General features: G+C 43.2%; 1 protein-coding gene and 1 pseudogene across 1 annotated transcript in view; both read left to right on the forward strand.

Moving 5' to 3' along the window:
• The window catches only part of LOC138353262 (uncharacterized), a 472,768-nt gene that overhangs the window by 344,132 nt on the left and 102,682 nt on the right, over window positions 1-25,954 (forward strand). The gene's annotated exons all lie outside the window — the stretch shown is intronic.
• Window positions 8,490-22,790, forward strand: LOC138353158 (uncharacterized; annotated as a pseudogene).

Here is a 25,954-nt window from a genome sequence, read left to right on the forward strand (position 1 = left end):
GTTGTCTGAAAGTGACATGCCCATTTGTACTGTCCAGCTAAGGTCGGAATATGTGTCGGCAGTGGTGATGTTGGGAGTGTGCCCCGACATACCTGTTCCAGGAGTCCAAGTGATCCTGGGGAATGACATGTGCGGGACAAAGGTGTTGCCGAGAGTCATAGTGGAGACTGTGCCAGAGGAGTGCCCAGAAGGCCACGGCACGGGTGGGACACCTGAGAGTGTGAACCTGACTGACATCCGAGGAGATAAGTCAGGAGACCGCCAAGCCATTGAAAACCCTGTCTCGGTAGTGACGAAGGCAGAGGTGGCCGACGAGGAAGACGCTGAAGAAGATGAGACAGTGTCGATTCAGCCGGTAGAAGATATCGATGTAGATATAGCATGGCTGTTTGATGAAGGTCCAGCCCAGGAAAATGAAGTCTCGGTGAGGTCGAAAGTGAGGATGACCCAGCCGAAGAAGAATCATGTGAAGAGAGCGGACCTGAGTAGAGCCCAGACTGCTGAAATTAAGGGTCGGAAGGTGAATGCAACTGTGCTGAGTAGGAATGAGGAAAGATGTGGACAGACTGAGGACGAGAGTAGAGCGTCAAATTGTCCACGAGCACAGAGGCATATGGATAGTGGAGTTAAGTTGTTTGAGATGTCAAGAGTTGGCATGTTTCACAGAACACGAGGAGGAGAGATGGTGAAGAGTAATAGCCGAGAAAATGAAAGGAGAAGAGACAGTATGTGTGGAGAGATGCTTACGAGCACTCTGGGAGAGATAGAGCGACATGTACGGTCGAGTGCTGTTGGATGTAGTACAGTGCTCGAAGAAACTTTTAGGGAACGAAGAAGAGTTGAAGGAGAAGAAATGGAGTTGTATAGAGGTGAGAGGTGTGAGAAGAGGATGATGATGCAAGCATGGATGAATAGAAGAAAGCCGAGGACTCGATGGAGGTCAAACAGGATGAGGTCTCGGATAAATGAGGAGACGAAAGGGAGAATCGTCGGTGAAGACGAGGGAGTGAAGTATGATGACAGGAGGCGAAAGTATAATGGCAGTAGATGGAAGTATGAAGACGACAGAGGAGGTACAGACAGTAGATGTCTGACTCTGGACGAGAAGAGAAGAAGACGAGGAAACAGAGGGTGGAGACAATAAGTAGAGTGGACCGATGGAGTGCAGGCGTCCAAGGAGGACAGCCTAGCCAAGAGGTGCCAGAGAGGTCAGATCATTTGTGAGAAGAACATGTTCCTGGAGAGTTGTGAGCCAGATGTTGCAAGGTGCAACGAATTAATTGTAGACTCCTAAGAGAGTATATGGGGTGAAGAACGAGACAGTGTAGTGGCGGATGTATTATCCCGAGCCTAGCCACTAGAATAACTCTCAAAAATAAGGGGAGGGGAGTGTTATGATCTCAGCCTACAGGAGAAACGAGTCTCCCTCCTTGAGAGTTATTCATCAAGCCTGACCTGATTAGAAGGTCTAGCAAATATTGAGGTGATAACGCATATGTAAAATAGTTGCTTGGATATGTATAACAGTTTGAGATTATGGGCAATGAAGGAGAAAACAGATAAATGACTGGCTAGGAGATGTGGACATTTTGCTGGAGGCGTGAGGCTCGCTTCCGGAGGACCTTGACCTCACTTGAGTGCCAGACATCGCAGGGGGTAGCCGCGCTCCGTTGAGCTCCCGTCAGAAGGGAACCCCTAGTGATATATCTCGAAGAGAAGAGAAGTGTGTAGACGTGCCAGCTGTGGAACCGAGCTGGGAACGTTGTGGTCTCAAGTCCTGGTCGAAGAAGAGAGTATCAAGCCGGCCAGAGACATTATTGTGGGCCGTGGGAGCGCCCTGACCAGACGCCGTCAGAGGGAAAGCGCCCTCGACCAATTAATCTGTGGTAAGCACGATATACGCCAGTTCATAGTGATCACTTGTAGTTGGTCGTGCCCAGCGACAGTAGCAATGTTTATTTATAAGTTAGACATGTTTTAATAAGGCAGAAAGCCTGAAATAAGAGAGTGGAGAGGGAGGAACACGGAGCGACGTCCGCCCCCTCTGAGCGCTGGCGGACGACTGAGGGAGCCCGGCTCCGGATGGAGGAAGACCCTCCCAGTGAGTGAGGACCGCCGCCAGGCGAGGTGGAGTATGGACCCGCCCAAAATGGGGGAGTCCACTCTCACTGTATGTAGAGAACAGATAGAGGTTTGAGGCAAGCATATTGTGTGGTTATTTTTGTTTATGTGTTAAAGGGGAACGTTTTATTGGAGTGTCGATGGGTTGCAGGTTTGTCTTTTGGGGAAGAAGTTGCTGAGAACTTCGAAGCCAGCAGATGAAGTAATTGATGAGACTCCAAAGGTAGTGGAGCAGAGGACCTCGAGCTGTGAGGAGAAGCAGCAGTGAAGAGGAGTGTCACGTGCTTCTGTAGAGGTGGAGAAGCACCATACTTGCTCGGGGAAACTTCATGGTGTAGCAGCCAAGAGAGCTGTGGAGGACCCTAGCAGAAGGGTGAAGCACCGTAGTTGCTCAAGGAAACTTCATGATAGCAGCCTGGAGGAGCTGCAGAGGATCCTGGTAGTGAAGCCCGGAAGAACCTAAGGATATTAGGATTGTGAACTTCCAGAGGTGGAAGGGAAGTTCTGGTGGATTACTTGTAGGGAGTTGATAGTGTTTGGTTGTCATTAGTGTGCAAGACGCAGTGAGAGGTGAGTGACTGTTTGCATTCTTATGTCAAGGAGTGTTTTACGCTGAAGTTTAGAGTTACAGTCGTAGGCTTGATTACCTACAGATGTATGGCGTTCTAGGACTGATAGAGTGATCGATTGATCATTGTTGTGTATCAATGAACATTTATACTGATATGTTATTGCATTCAAATGCTGATTTTCTTGGTACACATTTATAGATACATATATGTATTCTCTCGCTGATGGTGCAACAGTGTATGTAGACTTGATCAACTTGAGTAGGTTGATAGTATCAGGTGGTGAACCAGGAGATAGGATACCACTTGATAAGCTGATGGTAGAGTTCTGGTTGGGTTGGAGAGCAACCTGATTGTGATATTATAGAGTATAGGATTCATTATTATTATATGTGTGTATGTATCGTGTATGTGCTTTGTCCAGTAAATGTATCACAATTTGCTGGTGTTTGCCCTTGTCCTAGTGAGGCTTCCCAGGAGGTAGTAAAGAAGGAGAGAGAAAGAACCAAGAACTACTGCTGTGGACAGGGTAGGAGGTAATACTAGTAAGTCATAGGGGATTGAGGAGATCATATCTTATCTAAGGAGAGAGTGGGGAGTCACAGCGGCTCGAGTGGGTGTGTGCACGTGACAACGAGGCTAAGTGTTGGAGCCGCATCCCCTAAACGTGTGACGTTGAGCCCCTCTCCAAGAGCCAGAAGCGCCAAGGGTGATCTCCTAGTGTAAGCACTCTACCGAGTTGTGGGTTGGGTTGTCCGTAGAGAAGGATCAACGACGACAACACCAACCAACCCACAGTCTATAATACACCTCTCCTAGCGCAAGGACTTTACTTCATTCTATTGTGAATACCTCGTGGAATCTCTTGAGTTCTTCACACACACCTGTCATTCTCTGTGTATCTGTCCTCACCCGTTCTAAGTTTCATCACCTGTTTTTTCACTGTTGTTTTTCTCCTGATATGACTGTGGAGCAGCTTTGTTTCGGTCTTGGCTTTATTTGCTATATCATTTTCATACTTTTTCTCTGCTTCTCTTCTCACACTGACATACTCATTCCTGGCTCTCTGGTATATCACTGCTTTCTGATGTTCTGTAATTTCGGAAGTTCTTCTACCCCCTTTTGATCACTTCCTATGCTTCCATACATGTCCTATTATTAAATCATGGATTCTTCTTTTGCTTCTCAATTATTTACTTTTGGGCCGGAATAAACCTGTTTACTGCTTCCTGACACTTCTGGGTGACATAGTTCATCATGTCATGTACGGACTTCATTCTGAATTCTGTATCCCATGGTATATCCTTTAGGAATGTTCTCATCTCATAATTTCCCTTTGGCACGTCAGCCACTTGCTTTCTAGTTCTTTTTGGAGGGAGATTACTCCTTGCTCTACCAGGTACTCAAAAATCAATACAATGTGATCACTCATTCCTATGGGAAATGTGTGTGTGTTCAGCCTATTCTCTTGATTTGCCACATCGTTCACAATACAAAGAGTTAACCTGCCAAGAACGAGCTGCCATAGGACTGGCTGACACAGGACGGAGGTGTTGGAGGAAGTTCGTCATTGTCTGGCTCTGTTACTCGGAAGGCCCAGTGAGTCCCTCCACACGCAGTCACTTACCCAGTCATCTACCTACTTGCGTCTGCCTAATGCTGGTTCCGGAGATCAATGTCCTTACAGCCAACCGGTCTCTAACCAGGCCTCCTAGTTAATGGTTTGGTCAACTAGGATGTTAGGCGCCACTGCAGACAGTCTATATATTGATCAATTCTTTTCTCTTCTTGGGAATGAATAAATGGCCTTTCTTACTTGTAGTGCACAAGGAAGCATTAACTGGTATTGTGGAGGTGATGCTGAGGTAAGTTATCGTCTGGGGAGTGATGCTGAGGTAAGTTATCGTCTGGTGAATGATGCTGAGGAAGGTGGTGGTCTGGGGAGTGATGCTGAGGACGGTGGTGGTCTGGTGAGTGATGCTGAGGACGGTGGTGGTCTGGTGAGTGATGCTGAGGAAGGTGGTGGTCTGGTGAGTGATGCTGAGGACGGGGGTGGTCCGGTGAGTGATGCTGAGGACGGTGGTGGTCTGGTGAGTGATGCTGAGGACGGTGGTGGTCTGGTGAGTGATGCTGAGGACGGGGGTGGTCTGGTGAGTAATGCTGAGGACGGTGGTGGTCTGGTGAGTGATGCTGAGGACGGTGGTGGTCTGGTTAGTGATGCTGAGGAAGGTGGTGGTCTGGTGAGTGATGCTGAGGACGGTGGTGGTCTGGTGAGTGATGCTGAGGACGGTGGTGGTCTGGTGAGTGATGCTGAGGACGGGGGGTGGTCTGGTGAGTGATGCTGAGGACGGGGGTGGTCTGGTGAGTGATGCTGAGGAAGTCGACCTCCACAGTCGGTGTGTCTGGGGTCGGCCTCCAACACCTGAACTCGTCAGCTCTGGCAGCAAGCAGACCAGCCAGTCCGCTCAATTAATCGGTCGCTTAATTTTACGTCATCTTATTCAACGTCACAAATGCAACCAATTAACATGAAATAACGGTTTATAAAAATATCCGTTTTCTATGCATCGGAGTCGATGGTTTAGATGGGTTGCTTGAATTCGTACGTTTCTGGTAAAGTAAAATTTTAGTTTTTACATTAGCAAATCAAGAAAACGGGCTGAGCAGCCGTAGGGTAAACACAGCCTATCGTCAAAACACGGCGTCGGGTTCACAGTTAAGTCAAATTGTGAATTATTAAAATCTGCATAAGTCAGCATTTGATATAGTATACTTAACGACGTTCTAAACTCGCAATGTACTTATTCACTTTCAATCACTATTGCTCTCTCTAAATCTACTTCACTATACCAAACCTAACCTAAACCCACACAATATAGTATTAATCTATTTCCGAAATAAAATTTATTATACAATTTTCAGTAGGTTAGCTGCTATACAAGTCAAATGCTGACTTTAACTTCGTCATATATCAATATGACTTTCAGCTTGGTCTAGAGCAGGGGTGGGGTGGGCTCTTGGCACGCAAACGACATTTTTCCGGCACGCGAAGCCCAAAGCTCACCATAAAAAAATAATTAAATATATATTCAACTTCGCTGAATTGTATATAAAATGCAATTTTATTAAGTTGAGCGATACCAAATAAAATGCAATAAAGAAACAAACACTGATAACTGTTTAAGTATTAAGAATGAAACAAACATGGCATGTTCACCAACTCGTCCTTCTAATAGCACATCGCATTTAACGTATACTTTACATAAAGCCAAAAACTGTCATACAAGAAAATGATAGCTGCTCACGAAATTGACGTAATATTCCGTTTTCTGTTCGCGGTTCCTCTGGCAAGTTAGAATAAGACACTTTAGTACAATAGTTTTTTGACGTTAGAAACCCTCGTGAGAACGGGCTGATTTCTCAGCCATGTGTCTCTGCGATACACTGATTCACAAGTTTTGTCCCGTTTTGCTGGGCCACTCGCCAGGCGGCCACACGTCGACTGACTTCTGCACCATTACTGTAGGAAGGTGCATAATTGTAGTAACTTGATTTGCTTATCCACGAAACGAATTTCATAAAACCTGGGAGGTGTATTCAGTGTAGAAATTTGACATCATTTATTAACCCTTAACATAATATGTAAGAAAGGAGTTGCTGTTTTATGTTAAATTAATACTAAAATATAATTATCAAATACCTTGGTTAACCCTACTAAAAAAATTTTTTGGCGGGTCTACTAGAAAATGTTACATTGCCACGTCACCAATATTAAATTCACCCAAGAATAATATTAATAAATAATCTTTAAAACAGCAGTCTGTGGAATACGATGAATATTTAAAATCACTTTCCTGTGATCAACAGAATCATCTATAAACAAATATATTAAATAAACTAACTCCTCTCGAAATAAAAACCGAACCGTTCTGGACGCGTCCGGAGCAGGAAGGGAGGCGGAGAAGCCATTGTACAGAGACAACGCCATCATGGTTGACTTCCCGTGAGGCGCACGCAGCGTTGTACTACATATTCCGGCACGTGAAATTGTGACGGCATGACACATTAGTAGCAACTTGACTAGTTTATCACGTTACACGCGACGACACCATAACCACATGGTCAACGAGGAGACAGTTTACATGATTCAGATGTGTCCTATTGCTTGTTAACCAGGCTGCATTCTACAAAGACAGCTAAGCTTGTCCGTATCCATAATATTAACCATTCTTGAAATCGTAGAATAGCCAGTAGTTAACAAATTTATCAGTCAATTAATTTTGATTTGGTAGAACATATAGAAATATTCAAATTTGATCTTTAACAATCCAAGTTTGTAAAGGAGGCTACTAGTGGGATGAAATTGAAAATATACAGTACGCTCTCTAAAGAAATAATTTAATATCAAATTAAATTTAACTTATTTAATAAATAAATAAATGAATAACTAAACTGAATAAAATTTCTAGGTTTTCCCCATATTTCAGGGTAATTACGATAAGATTGTCTGAGCTGCTTAATTTTTATGTATTACTCATAAGGGATTAAGAATTAATCCCAGAATATAATAGTTTTCTTTATTTTATTGTGCTTTAGCCAAGTAAAACGACTGAGTGTGGGTGCTGGAATATATTTGGAAAACTTGAAAAAACTTATGGCTGATTAATCTGATATATATAAGAAAAAAGATTCAGAATTATTGTTTAGTCTTTTGCTGATATTAGCATTTTTTACCTTCAATCGTGTGGCTGTATATGCCAGCGAGAATTGCATTTAAAGGCTAATAAAAAAATAACCGTGCTATCAACAGGGAAGAACGACCATTATTAATTTCGGTAGTAAATTTTACATTCATGCAATCTTACACGACTTAAAATATTCACTCGTGGAATATACTTTGATTGTACCGCACTAGTGTGATATTTGATTATTTGAAAAGTTCTCCCAATACTTAAGGCAGAAAATAATAACACGCTCCCCAAAATTTCGTTTGGTATGCGAGAAAATTTTGCATCAAAGATTTGGAGATTTTGGCGCGCACATTTAAAAAGGCTGTCCCTGTCTTAGAGGATGGGCTGAGGAAATGAGATGAACATATCAGTCAGCTAACTACTGTTACCTAACCATACAGCTCAAACTTTGGAGTTATAGAACCGTATGTCGTAAAGGTACGCTTTGAATGATCACAAAGCAGATAATTTAAGTTCAATTGAACTTCCAAACTTGAAAGTCGGGACAGACGAAACGAAGTTCAGTGAGATTTTTTAGCTTATTAGATTTAACATTTTGTTCTTATTAATACATTTAGCCTTTAACTACTGTTAATAGATGTAACCTTTGTGATATCGTTAGTAGATGTAGCATTTACCTGTTGTTAATACATTGTCTTTTCCTGTTGCTAACAGATTAATTTTTACTGTTGGTAACAGATTTAAGCTTTTTACTGTTAATACGAGAATAAATATATTGCTTTTAAGTCTGAAAATATATAATGTAATTATTCTGTCTCATCGCAGAAAAGTACATTGTTCTTATTGGGATTATGAATGTTCATCTTTTGCTCATACTCTCCTGATCTACCCAAGCTTCTAATAGACTTCCCTCGCCTTCATGAAAGTTATTTAATCTGATATTCTTGAATTTAATCAAAGTGTTCACTTACACAATATTCTTTAATGTTCTCTATTCTTTAATTATTCAAATGAACATTCAGTCACAATTTGCGTTGGAATAAATTAGTAACAATATTTGAGTCTTTGAAAGTCATCTTTAATTTAGGTGCGTGGTTTTCCTCCCAACAGAGATGGTGCACAATGGTTACAACAGAATTAACGCTATTAACGGAAACAATGGTAATAATGGCGAGGTAAATCTTGGTGGTGAGGACAGGAGGGCGCAGGCGCCGCACCTGGAGGCCTTGGCGGAGTCAGCGGTGTTGACGCTCATGACGGGGGCCACAAAGAAGAGGTCTTGGCAGGGGAAACAAGGCGCACATCACGCACATAGTTCACGCCCACCTCCCTCACATCGTCCGCCAGCGTATGCAGGTGTGTGTTCGCCTCTACACTTGTTTTACTCTTAAGTTTTCTCTTTGCTTCCATATTTATCTCGACTCTTATTTTTCATTTCCGCTTTGTCTTCTATTTCCCGTTTCTGAAATATTCGCTTGTTCTCTCTTCATTATGTTCAATCTTGCGTGTCCTCAACTCTTCATAGCGTTCCCATCCTCTTACTTAATTATTTTCATTTTCTCTTTTTTTACTTTCTTTTCTTTCTATTTCTTTTACTTTTTATTTTTTCTTTCTTCTACCCAGTTTTAAATTAAAATTTTGGTGGTTAATCAGCAGCAGGAAAATATAATAAAAGCTGTTCATCAGACTTTTATTTAAGCCTGGTCCTTCTCTTTTTTTCAAGTCTGGTCCTTCTCTCTTTTTCAAGCCTGGTCCTTCTCTTTTTTCAAGCCTGGTCCTTCTCTTTTTTTCAAGCCTGGTCCTTCTCTTTTTTCAAGTCTGGTCCTTCTCTCTTTTTCAAGCCTGGTCCTTCTCTCTTTTTCAAGCCTGGTCCTTCTCTCTTTTTCAAGCCTGGTCCTTCTCTCTTTTTCAAGCCTGGTCCTTCTCTCTTTTTTTCAAGCCTGGTTCTTCTCTCTTTTTTTCAAGCCTGGTTCTTCTCTCTCTTTTTTCAAGCCTGGTCCTTCTCTCTTTTTTCAAGCCTGGTCCTTCTCTCTTTTTTTCAAGCCTGGTCCTTCTCTCTTTTTTTCAAGCCTGGTCCTTCTCTCTTTTTTTCAAGCCTGGTTCTTCTCTCTTTTTTTCAAGCCTGGTTCTTCTCTCTCTTTTTTCAAGCCTGGTCCTTCTCTTTTTTTTGTTCAAGCCTGGTCCTTCTCTCTTTTTTTTCAAGCCTGGTCCTTCTCTCTTTTTTTTCAAGCCTGGTCCTTCTCTCTTTTTTTTCAAGCCTGGTCCTTCTCTCTTTTTTCAAGCCTGGTCCTTCTCTCTCTTTTCAAGCCTGGTCCTTCTCTCTTTTTTTCAAGCCTGGTCCTTCTCTCTTTTTTTCAAGCCTGGTCCTTCTCTCTTCTTTTCAAGCCTGGTCCTTCTATCTTATTTCAAGCCTGGTCCTTCTCTCTTTTTTTTAAGCCTGGTCCTTCTATCTTTTTTCAAGCCTGGTCCTTCTCTTTTTGCCTTAACAGCTCCTTTCGAAGCCTAGGTTTATCATTTGCTTTATTGTAAGTTTGACTATATTTAATAGCAAGCAAATTTTATGCCGGGTGGTGAGTGAAGTTGGAGTCTCTCCTATGGTCTGCATCTTTGATTTCCTCGTCTGACTGGATTTAACAAAAAATTATGAAACATTTGATGCGTGTCAGGAGAGGAATGAGTAATTGCTGATGGAGTGTTCATTGAGCTGAGGGAAATGGCCAGTGGTGCCACCTTGATGTTTAGATTTCATCCGTTAATAACATATTTCTGATGTTCACGTGAGGACCGGCCTAGACGGGTCGAGGCTTGAGCTGACCCTTCACGGATCTCTACCCTGTCCAAAAGTCGGGATGGGATAATGGACAGGTGTTTCCAAATAGTGGAGCATACTCGAGGTGTGAGCTAACTTTATAATCAGAGGTGCAGCCACAGATGTCGAGCAGGTGCAGAAGCAGCCTGTGAGTCTTCATGGCCATTATATAAAATAATATTTGTCACCACCCCTCACTTTTATCTTCCCTCTCCTTTCTATCCTCTTTCAGCTTTCCTTTCTCTAGTATCCTGTTATTGTAGCGCGAAGGAAGGAAGCGGGACACGTTCGTGGCGCCACGGGTGTTGAAGACAAATTATGCCGGGGGTTTTCTTTTAGATTTCATATTAAACACAAAAGTATTTTGCATTTAAGAAAAGAGAAATTATCGGAAGCTAATAACTGCTAAAAGTGTTCAGTTATAGAAGAGAGAACATAAGAATGTGAAGAATGTTGATGATGGGGAAACTTTTGGCTAGCATTGCCGCGTCTCAAAATACTGCAGTGGCCTGCTTCTGTAGCGTCTTTTCCGGTAGAGACGTGTAGACATTACTGTAGCGGTTACGTAGAGATGTGTAAATATTACTGTAGAGACTTTTCATTAGAGACATGTAAACAATACTCTACTGTCTTGTCCTGTAGAGACTTCCATATTACTTGAGTGGTCACGTAGAGTCTTGTAGATATTACTGTTGTCGTCTGGTAGAGACTTATAAACATTGCTGTAGTGGTACTCAAGCGTCCTAACATGCACTGCCTGGCCCTGCACCTCCTTGACAACCTTTACAGTAAGAGGTCATCCGTAATCCACCTGTGCCAGTATTATGGTACTTGGTAACTTGGTTGAGCAGCTGCTGTTGCCGGCGTAGCGAAGGTCTGCAAGTGTGACTCGGCTGTCACCATGAAGCAGTGGGTGATGATGGCACTCCAGCGTCAGGTGCCACCATGAAGCAATGGTTTACCATGTCATTGACAACGTTAGCTTTGTAAACTCTCTATTTTGTCAGAATTGCACCAATCAGTAATATCCAGCAAGACATTGCAGCAACGAAAGGTATATATCGTGTCGACCTGTATTGACGGATGGCAGGTTAATTGTTGCAGAAGCTGTACAATGTATATATATATATATATATATATATATATATATATATATATATATATATATATATATATATATATAAAATGCACCAAGTTGCAAGGCTGTTCATTTTAATATTGTGTTGCACGAGAAAGTTGCATATATTTTACAATTGCAGTTCTGGACACAAAATGTTGCATAAACCTGCTATGAATATTTGACGACGTGTAAATATTTTTGGTTGAGGAACGTAACTGGTGTTGTGAAAGAGCCTATTATTTTTGTGTTGCAGGAGAAGGAGTCTATTATTTATGTTACAGAAGCAATAACATATTGTCTGTGTTGCAGGGGTCTATTATCTTTGTGTTACAGAAGCATTAGCCTATTATTTCAGTGTTTCAGGAGCCAATTTTCTCTGTTACAGGAGCAGGAGCTCCTATTAGCTGTGTGTTACTGGAAGGGGAAGGGGAATGTTACTGGAGCAGTAGCCTTTTGTGTGTGTTGCAGGAGCCAATTATATCTGTTGCGGAGCATGAGGGTAATCAGAAAGTGTTGCAGAAGCATGAGGGTAATCAGAAAGTGTTGCAGGAGCGGGTGCTAACGTGACTGGCGGGTGTACGACACAGTGAGTCTGAGGCTGCTGGGATCTGCTCTTCTCTGCTACGACCACTTCTCTTCGTCTCGTCCACGTCAGGACCTTCTACCGCGACGACCTCATTAGTCTCCTGCCTCGCCTCGCCGGCCCTCAGGGAACTGAGCTTTCAGGTGTTGGGTGTGTCGCTTCGTTAGGTGTGTGTGCTCAGTGTTTTGTGACTATTTCATTCATATGTGTCATTACCATCATGTATGTGCTACTTCATCCATGTTTTGGTCGTCTAGATGAGTTCTTATCATCAAGGTGTGTGTGTGTTATCTTGTTTAGGTGTGTGTCCTCTCATCCGTGTCTGTGCGCGCGCGCGTGTGTACTCGCCTACTTGTGTTTGCGGGGGTTGAGTTTCGGCTCTTTGGTCCCGCCTCTCGACTGTCAAGGTTCCTAACTCTATTGGATTCAATCATATCTACACTTGAAATTGTGTATGGAATCTGCCTCCACCACATCACTGCTTAATGCAATCCATTTGTTAACTATTGACACTAAAACGTTCTTTCTATTGTCTATGGCTCATTTGGTTACTAAATTTCCACCTGCGTTCCCTAGTGTGTGTTTGTGTGTACTCGCCTATTTGTGTCTGCAGGATCGAGCATTGACTCTTGGATCCCGCCTTTCGAGCATCGGTTGTTTACAGCAATGACTCGGGTCCTATTTCCCTATCGTACCTAGTTTTAAAATTATGAATAGTATTTGCTTCCACAACCTGTTCCTTAAGTGCATTCCATTTTTCCACTACTCTCACGCTAAAAGAAAATTTCCTAACATCTCTGTAACTCATCTGAGGTTCCAGCTTCCACCCATGTTCCCTCGTTCTGTTACTATTCCGCGTGAACATTTCGTCTATGCCCACTGTCAATCCCCCCTGAGTATTTTATACGTTCCTATCATGTCACCCCCCCTCTCCCTTCTTTTTTTCTAGTGTCGTAAGGCACAGTTCCTTCAGGCGCTCCTTATACCCCATCCCTTGTAACTCTGGGACGAGTCTCGTTGCAAACCTCTGAACCTTTACCTGTTTCCTTATATGTTTCTTCAGATGGGTACTCCATGATGAGGCGGCATACTCTAAGACTGGCCTCAGGTAGGCAGTGTAGAGCCCCCTAAATGCCTCCTTACTTAGGTTTCTGAATGATGTTCTAACTTTTGGCAGAGTAGAGTACGCTGCTGTCGTTATCCTATTTATATGTGCTTCAGGAGATAGATTAGGTGTTACGTCCACGCCCAGGTCTCTCTCTCGCGTCGTTACAGGTAGGCAGTTCCCCTTCATTGTGTACTGACCTTTTGGTCTCCTATCACGTTATTTTCTGTGACTCTAAAAGTGCTCTGCTATCCTTAAATAACCCATCACAATGTATGTCGGAAGTAGCTTGTAATATTAAATGGAATGTAATTTTTGCCAATGACAATAACTATTGTATAAAATTTGTGTGAATCCCATCCCATGTTGGAGTTGGAAAACATGACTTTGTAGATCGATTGGCCAATGAGGCTTGCAGGAAAGAAAACATTGATTATGACTTTGGAATATCTAATGCAATTATTAGAACCATACAAATTAAAGAAATTAATTCAGATTTAGAAGAACTAAGAAATGTCCAGAGACCTGAAAGCTGCAGTATTAAAAGTTATGACAAGTTTTGTAATAATAGGTATTTGTATGGTCAGCACAGTAACCGGACCAGGCAATGTGATATAGTCATTGCGCGAATTCACCTTGGCTATAGACATATCTGGCAGGCACCAGAATATTCAGATTGTAAACTCTGTGATAAACCTTTAGTGCATTCACTATAACACTATATTGTTGAATGTGAAACCGTAAAGGACTTTAGACCTCCTGGCTTCTTGTACCACCAACTGAGTAACTATTTCATTGACTCAGGTGTCCTGGACGACATCCTAACAATTTACCCAAAACTTGCTTGTCCATTTTAAAGAATGAAGAACGATTTTTATTTATATTACTTCTAAGCTGCATCACTTACGAACCCATTCCTGCCCTTGTGTGGCAGTGCACAATAGAAAGTGGTTTTCATATATCCATACATTAAAACATTGATTGTAATATGATATATATGTACTTCCGCCTACAGTTTAGACCTATTGTCTTATGTATGACCCTCTGTCCTGTGTGACAGAGAATACCAGCATTATCCTCACTTTAATAAGACTTAATCGAAATCCTCAGATTAGGCAAATTGTAATTAATTTTCTCAATAAAGATGTTATTAATAAATTAATAGTCCCATTTCCATAACTTTGCGTTTGCTCGTGTGTGTTGTATTCAGTTGTATTCACCTAGTTGTACTTGCGGGGGTTGAGCTCTGCTCTTTCGGCCTGCCTCTCAACTATCAATCAACTGTTTCTACTACTACTACTATTTTTTTTCTCCATCTCACACACACACACACCAGGAAGCAGCCCGTGACAGCTGACTAACTCCCAGGTACCTATTTACTGCTAGGTAACAGGGGACATAGGGTGAAAGAAACTCTGCTCATTTGTTTCCGCCTCCACTGGGAATCGAACCCGGAACCTTAGGACTACGAATCCGAAGCGCTGTCCTCTCAGCTGTCAGGCCCCTAATTTGCCACTTGACGCTCCAAGGACTTAATTTATCTAGATCAATTTGAAGGGCATGACAATCGTCTGAGTCTCCTATCTTCCCCGGTATCTTGGCATCATCCGCAAACATGTTCATATAATTCTGTATTCCTTTTGGTAGATCGTTTATTTAGACGATGATCATTACTGGTGCAAGAACTGAACCATGTGGTACTCCAATAGTAACACTCCTCCAGTCAGGTATATCGTCTCAGACATATGAGGGCGGTGATCAGTCAGTTAGAAAAATTTCATCTATGTCGGAAGTATGTCACTCCTCCAGCATGTTCTAGTCTCAAGAACAGCCTCTTTTGTGGGATTCTGCCAAAAGCCTTTTCTTTAAGTTCAGATAGACACAGTCAAACTAACCATCTCTTTCCTGTAGTATCAATGTGGCTCTATCATAAAAACTAAGTAGATTTGTTACTCAGCATCTTATGTTCGAAAATCATACTGTCTGCTGCGTTATTATGTCATAACTCCAGGTGTTCTACCCATTTGGCTTAACTATTGTTTGTATTGTTTTGCCTACCACGCTTGTTAATGACACGGGCCTATAATTTAGAGGGTCAACTCGGCTATCATTTTTATAGATTGCAAGTTGTGTGTGTGTGTGTACTCACCTATTTGTGCTTGCGGGGGTTGAGCTATTGCTCTTTGGTCCCGCCTCTCAACAGTCAATCAACTGGTGTACAGGTTCCTGAGCCTACTGGGCTCTATCATATCTACATTTGAAACTGTGTATGGAGTCAGCCTCCACCACATCACTGCCTAGTGCATTCCATTTACTAACTACTGACACTGAAAATATTCTTTCTAATGTCTCTGTGGCATTGATTGTGTGTGAGGGGGTGGGGGAGGGGGGGACATCAGCGTGCGTGTGCAGACATCTGTAACAGGGTAATCTAATATTCAGCATCATGAGATAAACTGAAGTAACGCTCAGCTTAAGGTAAGACGATACACCCCCCCCCTCCCCCACCCCCAACGCCACAACTACCATCTCCTTGTTCGGTTGGAACTAGCCCAAACTAGCACTGAAGCTTAGAAAACCAAACTTAACGTAATTTTTGGTGCAATAAATTATTCCTGTGTGGCTCATTACATCTCTTGTTAAGGTTGACGGGGCTGTTGGTACATGTCTGTGTGGTCGCAGGACTCCACCTGGACGCTGAGCCAACGGCAGCTGGGGCTGGCTGCTCACGCCCTCACCACCATGGTGCATCTCCGTGTCCTGAAGCTGCAGTACTGCGGCCACAACCTCCTGCTGGCCACCCTCGGCGCCCACTGCCCCAACCTTCAGGTGTGTGTGTGTGTGTGTAAGGGGGGGGGAGTATTTACTCTGTCTGCAGGATCAAGCTGTTAGATCTTGGACCTCGCCTTTCTAACAAATGGCTGTCTAATCTGCTGTCTCCCGACCCATATTACTTTCTCTCTCTCTCTCTCTGTAAAGAATCCTTCAGAACCTTGTATACCACATATGTAAGACCAATCAGAGAGTATGCAGCCCCAGCATGGAGCCCGTACCTAGTCAAGCACAAGACGAAGCTGGAAACCGTTCAGAGATATGCCACCTAGACTAGTCACAGAACTAAGAGGCATGAGTTATGAGTTATGAGGACAGGCTGCGTGAACTGCACCTCACGTCGCTGGAAGACGGTAAAGCTCGGGGAGACATGATCACCACATACAAAATTATCAGGGAAATTTACAGGGTAGACAAGGATGAATTATTTAACATGGGTGGTACACGCACAAGGGGACACAGGTGGAAGCAGAGTACCCAAATGAGCTACAGAGACATTAGAAAGAACGTTTTCAGTGTCAGAGTAGTTAGTACATGGAATATACTAGGAAGTGATGTGGTGGAGGCTGACTCCATACACAGTTTCAAATGTAGATATGATAGAGCCCAGTAGGCTCAGGAATCTTTACATCAGTTGATTGATGGTTGAGAGGTGGGACCAAAGAGCCAGAGCTCAACCCCCGCAAGCACAACTAGGTAAGTACAACTAGGTAAGTACAGAGGAAGCAGCCCGTTAAAGCTGTCTAACTCCCAGGTACCTACCTACTGCTAGGTACCAGAGGCATCAGGGTGAAAGAAACTCTGCCCATTTGTTTCTGCCATCGCCGGGGATTGAACCCGGACCCTAGGATTAAGTCCATAGCGCCCTCCACTCTGCTATCAGGGCCCCCCCCCCCACTGTTTTTTTTTTTTTGTGTGTGTGTGTACTCACCTAGTTGTACTCACCTAGTTGTGCTTGCGGGGGTTGAGCTCTGGCTCTTTGGTCCCGCCTCTCAACCGTCAATCAACAGGTGTACAGATTCCTGAGCCTATTGGGCTCTATCATATCTACATTTGAAACTGTGTATGGAGTCAGCCTCCACCACATGACTTCCTAATGCATTCCATTTGTCAACCACTCTGATACTAAAAAAAGTTCTTTCTAATATCTCTGTGGCTCATTTGGGCGCTCAGTTTCCACCTGTGTCCCCTTGTGCGTGTGCCCCTTGTGTTAAATAGCCTGTCTTTATCTACCCTATCAATTCCCTTGAGAATCTTGAATGTGGTGATCATGTCCCCCCTAACTCTTCTGTCTTCCAGCGAAGTGAGGTTTAATTCCCGTAGTCTCTCCTCGTAGCTCATACCTCTCAGCTCGGGTACTAGCCTGGTGGCAAATCTTTGAACCTTTTCCAGTTTAGTCTTATCCTTGACTAGATATGGACTCCATGCTGGGGCTGCATACTCCAGGATTGGCCTGACATATTTGGTATACAAAGTTCCGAATGATTCTTTACACAAATTTCTGAATGCCGTTCGTATGTTGGCCAGCCTGGCATATGCCGCTGATGTTATCCTCTTGATATGTGCTGCAGGAGACAGGTCTGGCGTGATATCAATTCCCAAGTCTTTTTCTTCCTCTGACTCCTGAAGATTTTCCTCTCCCAGATGATACCTTGTATTTGGCCTCCTGCTCCCTTCACCTATCTTCATTATATTACATTTGGTTGGGTTAAACTTTTTACAACCACTGGTTCGACCATTCCTGCAGTTTGTCTAGGTCTTCTTGAAGCCTCAAACAGTCCTCTTTTGTCTTAATCCTTCTCATAATTTTGGCATCGTCTGCAAACATTGAGAGAAATGAATCTGTACCCTCCGGGAGATTATTTACATATATCAGAAACAAGATAGGACCTAGTACAGAGCCCTGTGGGACTCCACTGGTGACTTCACGCCAATCGGAGGTCTCACCCCTCACCGTATCTCTCTGCTTCCTATTGCTTAGGTACTCCCTTATCCACTGGAGCACCTTACCAGCTACACCGGCCTCTCTCTCCAGCTTATGTACCAGCCTCTTATGCGGTACTGTGTCCAAGGCTTTCTGACAATCCAAGAAAATGCAGTCCGCCCAGACCTCTCTTTCTTGCTTAATCTGTGTTACCTGGTCATAGAATTCTATTAAGCCAGTCAGGCAAGATTTACCCTTCTCTCCAGATGTGCTACCAGGTTTTTCTCAAGATCTTCTCCATCACCATGCATGGTATACAAGTCAAGGATACTGGCCAGTAGTTCAGTGCCTCTTGCCTGTCGCCCTTTTTGTATATTGGGACCACATTCGCCGTGTTCCATATTTCTGGTAGGTCTCCCGTCTCCAGTGACCTACTATACACTATGGAGAGCGGCAAGCAAAGTGCCTCTGCACACTCTTTCAGTACCTATGGCGAGATCCCGTCTGGACCAACAGCCTTTCTAACATCCAGGTCCAGCAGGTGTCTCTTGACCTCCTCTCTCGTAATTTCAAACTCTTCCAAGGCCGCATGGTTCACTTCCCTTTCTCCTAGCACAGTGACCTCACCTTGTTCTGTTGTGAAGACCTCTTGGAACTTCTTGTTGAGTTCATCACACACCTCTTTGTCATTCTCTGTATACCTGTCCTCGCCTGTTCTAAGTTTCACTACCTGTTCTTTCACTGTTGTTTTCCTTCTGATGTGACTGTGGAGTAGCTTTGGTTCGGTCTTGGCTTTGTTTGCTATATCATTTTCATAACTTTTCTCTGCTTCTCTTCTCACCCTGACATACTCATTCCTGGTTCTCTGGTATCTCTCTCTGCTTTCTGGTGTTCTGTTATTCCGGAAGTTCCTCCATGCCCTTTTGTTCAGTTTCTTTCCTTCCATACATGCCCTATTATACCATGGATTCTTCTTTTGCTTCTCGGATTTTTGCTTTTGGGCCGGGATGTATCTACTTACTGCCTCCTGACACTTTTGGGTGACATAGTCCATCATATCTTGTACAGACTTAGCTCTCAGGTCTGTGTCCCAAAGTATTTCCTTTAGGAAGCTTCTCGTCTCCTCATAATTTCCCATTCGGTATGCCAGCCTTTTGTTTCCCAGTTCTTTTTTTGGGGGGATAATTCCTAGCTCAACCAGGTACTCAAAGTTCAATACACTGTGATCACTCATTCCCAAGGGCGCTTCCATCTTGACTTCCCTTATATCCCACTCATTTCGGGTAAATATCAGATCAAGCATTGCTGGTTCATCCTCTCCTCTCATTCTTGTTGGATCCTTGATGTGCTGGCTTAGAAAGTTTCTTGTTGCCACGTCCAGCAGCTTAGCTCTCCATGTTTCTGGTCCTCCATGTGGGTCTCTGTTCTCCCAATCTATCTTCCCATGGTTGAAGTCTGTCATGATTAGTAGTCCAGATCCATTCCTGCTAGCAACAGAAGCTGCTCTCTCTATTATGTTAATGGTGGCCATATTGTTTCTATCATATTCCTGTCTGGGTCTTCTGTCATTTGGTGGCGGATTATATATGACTACGATTATAATTTTTTGCCCTCCAGTTGTTATTGTTCCTATTATGGAACCTTCAGTGACTACCTTGAAGGTAGTCACTGAAACCTTCAGTGACTATCTTCACACACACACACACACACACACTGTGTGTGTGTGTGTGTGTGTGTGTGTGTGTGTGTGTGTGTGTGTGTGTGACAATGTTTTTCATAGGAAAAGTAAATTGTAAGCACATTGAAGTGAATTTAGATGAAACATGATCATTGGCTATAACAATGAATAAACCGAAAAAGTTTTGAAGAAACATTGACTCAGAGTCGGGGTGAGAATAGCTTGAGCAATATCATCCCTCTCCTATTTAAGTTTCAATTGGCTCAGAGCAGCACGAGCATTGCCACAGTAACCAACATAGGGGGTCCGGTGGGGCGTTCATTCCCCACCTGACTTGAACACTCGTTTTCACAGGTAGTGGATGTGCTTGGTTCCCAGGGCGTTGACGACGAAGGCGTATGGGGCCTGGTGACCGTCAACCACGCCTACTATAACACCCTTGCACGCCACGCCCTCGCACACTCCCCAAAGTCCTACAACAACAGTCTCAACGTCAGCCCAGGCGGATGCTGGATCCTTGCCTTCAGGAGCCTTGCCTCTAAGATGCTGATGAAAATGGTGCCAAGCAAAGCCCATTCCATGCAGGTACCCAACTCCACCATACCATATCCTGTCGTACCTCATTCTACTACCATCCACCGTCCTCCACCAAATCCCCCTCCCTCTCCTCAATCACGAACCCCACTTCCCTCTATTACTCCACTGCTCTCAGCTTCCCCATTACTGCACCCTCCCTTTCCTTCCCTATACCCGACTATCTCCAATTATTCAGCGCTCTCATTACAAACAGAAATCACAATAGCGTGATGCATTAAATGAACTAATCCACAATGGCCGTGATGAGGGTTCGAACCTACGTCCGAGAGGATCCTAGACGTGCCTTAATTAACTTTGCTATGACATGGTAAAAGAATTGCAACCGGGAGTTCAACTGACCTCACACGGATCCTACAATCTGAGACACAAACAAGGGTTTTACGCAATTTCCCTATGCACCTGGGCTCTGTCAATCATCACTGCCCTTGTGAATTTGTTCATTTGGTGCATCACGCTATTGTGATTTCTGTGTAATGAAGTAAGGGCGAAGAGGTAGAACAGCTTATTTACAGCGCTCGGGTGCATGGGGGAATTGTGTAAAATCCTGGTTTGTGTCTCGGAGAGACTGCAGGATCCTTGTGAGGTCAGTTGAACTCCCGGTTGCAATTCTTTTACCATGTCACAGTAAAGTTGATTAAGGCACGTCTAGGACCCTCTCGGACGTAGGTTCGAACCCTCATCACGGCCCTTGTTGAATTTGTTCATTTACACTAATCCCAGATGACGACCATGTAGGTGGCGATAGGAGTCTCTGTCGATGTTAGTGGATAAGTATCATTCTGATGGTAATAATTAGGTAAACCAAGATTAAAATTAACAGTCAGAAAACAGTTGTTTACCCTTAGGTGAATAACGCTGATACGAAGGTGGAAGAAGATGAGAGTAATGGTGAGGATACGAGCACCAAGACTGGCTGGGGAGTGAAGACTGTTGGAGAGAAGCAGGACCAAGAGGCTGTGATGTGGAGTCTCTGTTGCTCCACTTTGGCGTTCCTGGACCTCCGCTCTACTGGTGTTACGCAAGCCGGGGTCACCATGCTCACCCAAGCCCTGCCAGTCCATGCCCGATTGGCATACGATGCTCACATCCGCCCGGCATTCGATGTACGTGCTCAACTTGAACCAGTTTCCCAAACCTGTCCGGCATCTAATGCCCACACCCGTCTGACGTCGCCTGCAAACAACCACCGGACACCGGAAGCTGACACCCCCCGGACAACAGAAAGCCACAACACACACAACACAGACACCCATGACAACACCCATCTTGCCAGCGAGGTCCAGGCAGCAGTAGCCAGGATGGTACAGATACCCTTGTCTGCATTATAGACGACTACCCCTGGATGGTGTTGAAGCCACACTTGGCACACCGGGCCTGCAGCCCCACACTACCTTCAGCCACACACGGTCACAACTATACTACACTTACTGACACGTTGGACGAGGCTTGACTGGTTTTCATTAGTTCGAGCCAGGTCCAGTTTCATAATTATGCTCGGGAAACAGCATCACCTCTTAGATATTTCCCTCAGCCACACTTGAACATAGCATATCTTCCCTAGTTCCTGTGTTCCACACATTGAATAAACTGACTGAACTACGAAGTGGAGTTGTAGAGAAGGGCTATATACACGGCTTCAAATGTAGATTTGATGGGTCAGGAACCTTTACACCAGTCAGTTGGAGTCTCAAAAGTGGAGTAGAAGGTGAAGCTCGGCTCTGGTAATCATAGCGTGTTAGTTAACACATCCACGCATGTACACACATGCGCACACATGGGGTAATACATGGACAGTCTGATAACATCTTTTGGAACAGCTGTGTATATGTTTTCAGTCTCTCCTGCTCACTCTTCCTATCTGTCTTGCGAGCTGCCGTTCTTCCCGTCTCGGTCTCTCTCTTTACCATGAACTTGCTATCTTATCCTTTTACTATTTATCTCTATGCTATCTCTCGTTCTTCCTGTCTCTCGACGTCCTCATATGAAGTGTTTTTCATTTTAATATCATGACCGTCATCCTACATTGTTTCATTTGTGTGTTTCTCAGATCCTCAAAAATCAGGGGCCAGATTCACAAAGCAGTTACGCAAGTACTTACGAACCTGTACATCTTTCCTCAATCTTTGACAACTTTGTTTACATTTATTAAACAGTTTACACGCATGAAAACTTCCCAATCAACTGTTCTTATTGTTATAAACAGCCTCTTGATGCCTCGGAGCTCATTAACTGTTTATTAATTGTAAACAAAGCCACCAAAGATTGAGAGGATGTACAGGTTCGTAAGTGCTTGCGTAACTGCTTCGGAAATCTGGCCCCAGGTCGTTCTTCTTCCAAAATTATGTAATGTTTCTTAATAAATGATTATTTGTTGATGTTCATGAACCATTACTTTGCGGTCACTTGTCCCTCGATAGAATTCTTGGTGATTCGGATTCTTTTGATATCGTTCGCCTGATGCATTTCTGTTTTCGTATTAGCACCCTTGGTGATATTTAGCGCCCTCTGATTATTTCGCTCATTTGATGGTGCTACATAGCCTTCCCGGTTTGGTGCCTTCTTTTGATAATTAATTACTTACTCATGAACCATTATCACTTATATATATGTTCGCCCATTTAAAAACTCTCCTTTTCAACAATGCGTTATTCAGTTGTGGTGTGTTAATGTAGGTTGTGGTATTTCTTAATTCTGTGTTGCAAGGTGCAAAAGTAAATGAAGTGATCTACTTAAACGGCTTATACAATATATTATTTTTTAAGTATGTATTTTGTTTAACCTACATTGGTGTTGTTTATACTTTTTCTCTCGTACTTAATTTCTATGTTTCGGTATAGCCAACTATTGTTAATACTAGTAGTGTAAGATGAGTTAGGAGAGAGCCTTCTGCTTGTCTATTCCCACTTCATCATTTCAGATTGGATTTCTACCAATGATTCAGAATGTTGTGGATTCCTTCACATTGGCCTGCAGGAAAATGATAGTTGACGCCCTTGCTAAGGCTGCAGTTAAAACTCAAGATTCCGTTCAACATTGTATCTATCAAATAGGCCCTTTAATCAATGCATAAAAGTTCGTTATAAGGCAAATAGAACACTGGAATTTATTTATTGAAGGGGGCCTGACAGCTGAGTGGACAGCGTCCGGGATTCGTAGTCCTAAAGTTCCGGGTTAGATCAACGGCGAAGCGGAAACAAATGGACAGTTTTTCACCCTGATGCCCTGTTCACCTAGCAGTAAATAGGTACCCCAGAGTTATACAGTTGCTAGGGGCTGCTTCCTGGGGATATGTAACAAAAAGGAGGCCAGGTCGAGGACCGGGCCGCGGGACGCTAAGCCCCGAAATCATCTCGAGGTAATCTTGAGCTCATCTTGATGATTTCGGGGCTTAGTGTCCCCGTGGCCCGATCCTCGATCAGGCCTTCACCCTCAGGAAGCAGCCCGTGACAGCTGACTAACATCCAGGTACCTATTTTACTGCTAGGTAACAGGGGCATAGTGAAAGAAACTCTGCCCATTGTTTCTCGCCGGTGCCCGGGATCGAACTCGGGACCACAGGATCACAAGTCCAGCGTGCTGTCCTCTCGGCCGACTAACTCCCTTCAAAGGTAACCTGAAGATTAGTAATAGAACACCTGGTGTTGGGTCAATTGGTTTTCTGTAGTTACCTTCATTCTTATGTTCATAATAGAAGTAGGATCCCTTAATTGTTTCAAGCGTATCTTGAAACTATATCATCATTACCTAGCCTTAAAACCTTACATTTGTCAGCATTAAACTGCATCTGCCAATCTTTTGACCATTTCAAAACCCAATTTAGATCGTCTTGAAGTGATAGCGAGTCTTTCCATGTTTATTTCCCTCCAGATTTTTGTATCAGGAAATTTGGAATATTGTTGCTGAAACCTGAATCTAAATCATTTATATATATTATGAATACCAGAGATCCCAGAACAGAGCCTTGAGGCACTCTACTTACAACATTTTCCCACTCTGACTTAACCCCCATTTATACCAACTCTAAGTTTCCTTTGGTATAGCTATATTAGTATATATTAGTATAGACATAGCATAATGTTCCTAGTAGATAATCTTGGTATAGACCAAAAGCCGTCTGTTTTCTGTTTTTTATATTCTTTATAGTTCTCGATTATTACCTCTTTTTTTGGTATATTTAGCAAGTGTTTAATGAACAGTTAGTTTGTCTGTAGAGATGAATCCCTAAATTATAGTGCTGTAACTAAGAACAAAGTATTCAATAAATGTGAAATTTTAAGTTAAACATTTAAAACAATGGTCTCTTAGAAGAATTTGTTTTCGACTTTTACCTTAACATGAATTCCAATTTGCCTACTGATGATCCTAGACGCGCCTTAGTCGACTGCGTCACGACATAAGTTCTTAATAGATTGCGCGCTGGACGTAAGTTCGAACCCTTATCACGGCCCTTGTGGATTTGTTCATTTGATGTATCACGCTATTGTGATTTGTGTGTAACGTTAATTCAACGTTGAATCAGTGTTTATTCAACGTTAAATTAACGTTAATGAAGGTTGATTCAACATCGAACCAACAACACCACTCTTGGTTTCTGTGGCCGCTGGGAAATGGTTGATGATGTGAGATGAAGACTTCAGGGCAAAGCTAGACTTATTTACTGGGTTCAGAGATCTACGTGACTCAGTGATAGATATCACACTGACACCCACTATCTGTTAATTTGCATCTGATATAGAGATTCTGGTGATATAGTTGTCAAATTAAGAGTTTTCAAGGTCACGGATTCAAGCTGTGATAAGAAAAGTGTCCTCATGAGCGAGTCGTCTCATCCTCAAAACACTGGCTTCGCAAAATGATTCTTTACGCTGTGGTGCGGTCTGCCGGCTGCCCCTCAGCCCGTCTTCCAAACTAAGACCCAAAAGTGATTCCATGCACCCGCCAAACCCCCTGTCTATGAATGAAAAACGGTTTACACACAACTCTCAACTGATTTCGTTCGAACACTTCCGGAACAAGTGCTTCACTGACGAATTTTGTTTGAGCCACAACGCTGTAAATGCTTCGCAGATGTCAAGCCGCCTGCTATCGCTGTATCTATCGATGATTTCTGTGTTGTTTGTTAAAACTTCTCTGGTGATGGTCTGGTTGTGGGAAGAGATTATATGTTCCTTAATGGAGTCCTGTTGCTTATGCATTATAACAATGCATATATATATACATATATATATATATATATGTATATATATATATGTATATATATATATATATATATATATAATATATATATATATATATAATATATATAATATATAATATAATATTTTTATGTGTGTAAGGGTACCACCTCTGGTGCCAATGTGGGGACCCATAGCCTCGGAGAAGAAAATAAAAAGTATTCAGAGGAGACCTTGTGGTTTCTCACTGAACACTAATATTATCTTCTCCTTCCACCTCCATTCTTTTGTATGTACACATATATATTTGTTTTATTTGAACTTTGTTACAAAAACGGAGTTACACATAGGGTACAAAGATGGTTATCATAGGTTGTCGAGTTCCTCCAGCTCCTCAGATGGCGGGCAGGAACCCTGAATGCAGTGCGCATTTCCCCTCTGTATCGCCACGCTGAGGCGCTGGAAAAGAAAGCTGGCAGCTATAGGGTCCCTTGTTGTTTCAATGAACCTAGAACCCAGTTTCTTCAAAAAACTGGTAGCACTTTTACCCCAGGCGCCGATTGTCTCAGAAGCAATGGGGACCAAATTGTAGTGGTGATCCAGTTCTCTGTACTTACGGGATTTGGCTGCTTCCCTGTGGGTGGCAGCGCCACCTGGTTGTGCAACACTAAGATCAATGTAGGTGTTAGCCAGGGTTGATACGCATGTGTAGTCTCATACCAACTGCTTGCCATTCTTCCAGGGGTTCACT

This window comes from Procambarus clarkii, chromosome 56, assembly GCF_040958095.1.
Source record: "Procambarus clarkii isolate CNS0578487 chromosome 56, FALCON_Pclarkii_2.0, whole genome shotgun sequence".
Classification (NCBI taxonomy): Eukaryota; Metazoa; Arthropoda; class Malacostraca; order Decapoda; family Cambaridae; genus Procambarus; species Procambarus clarkii.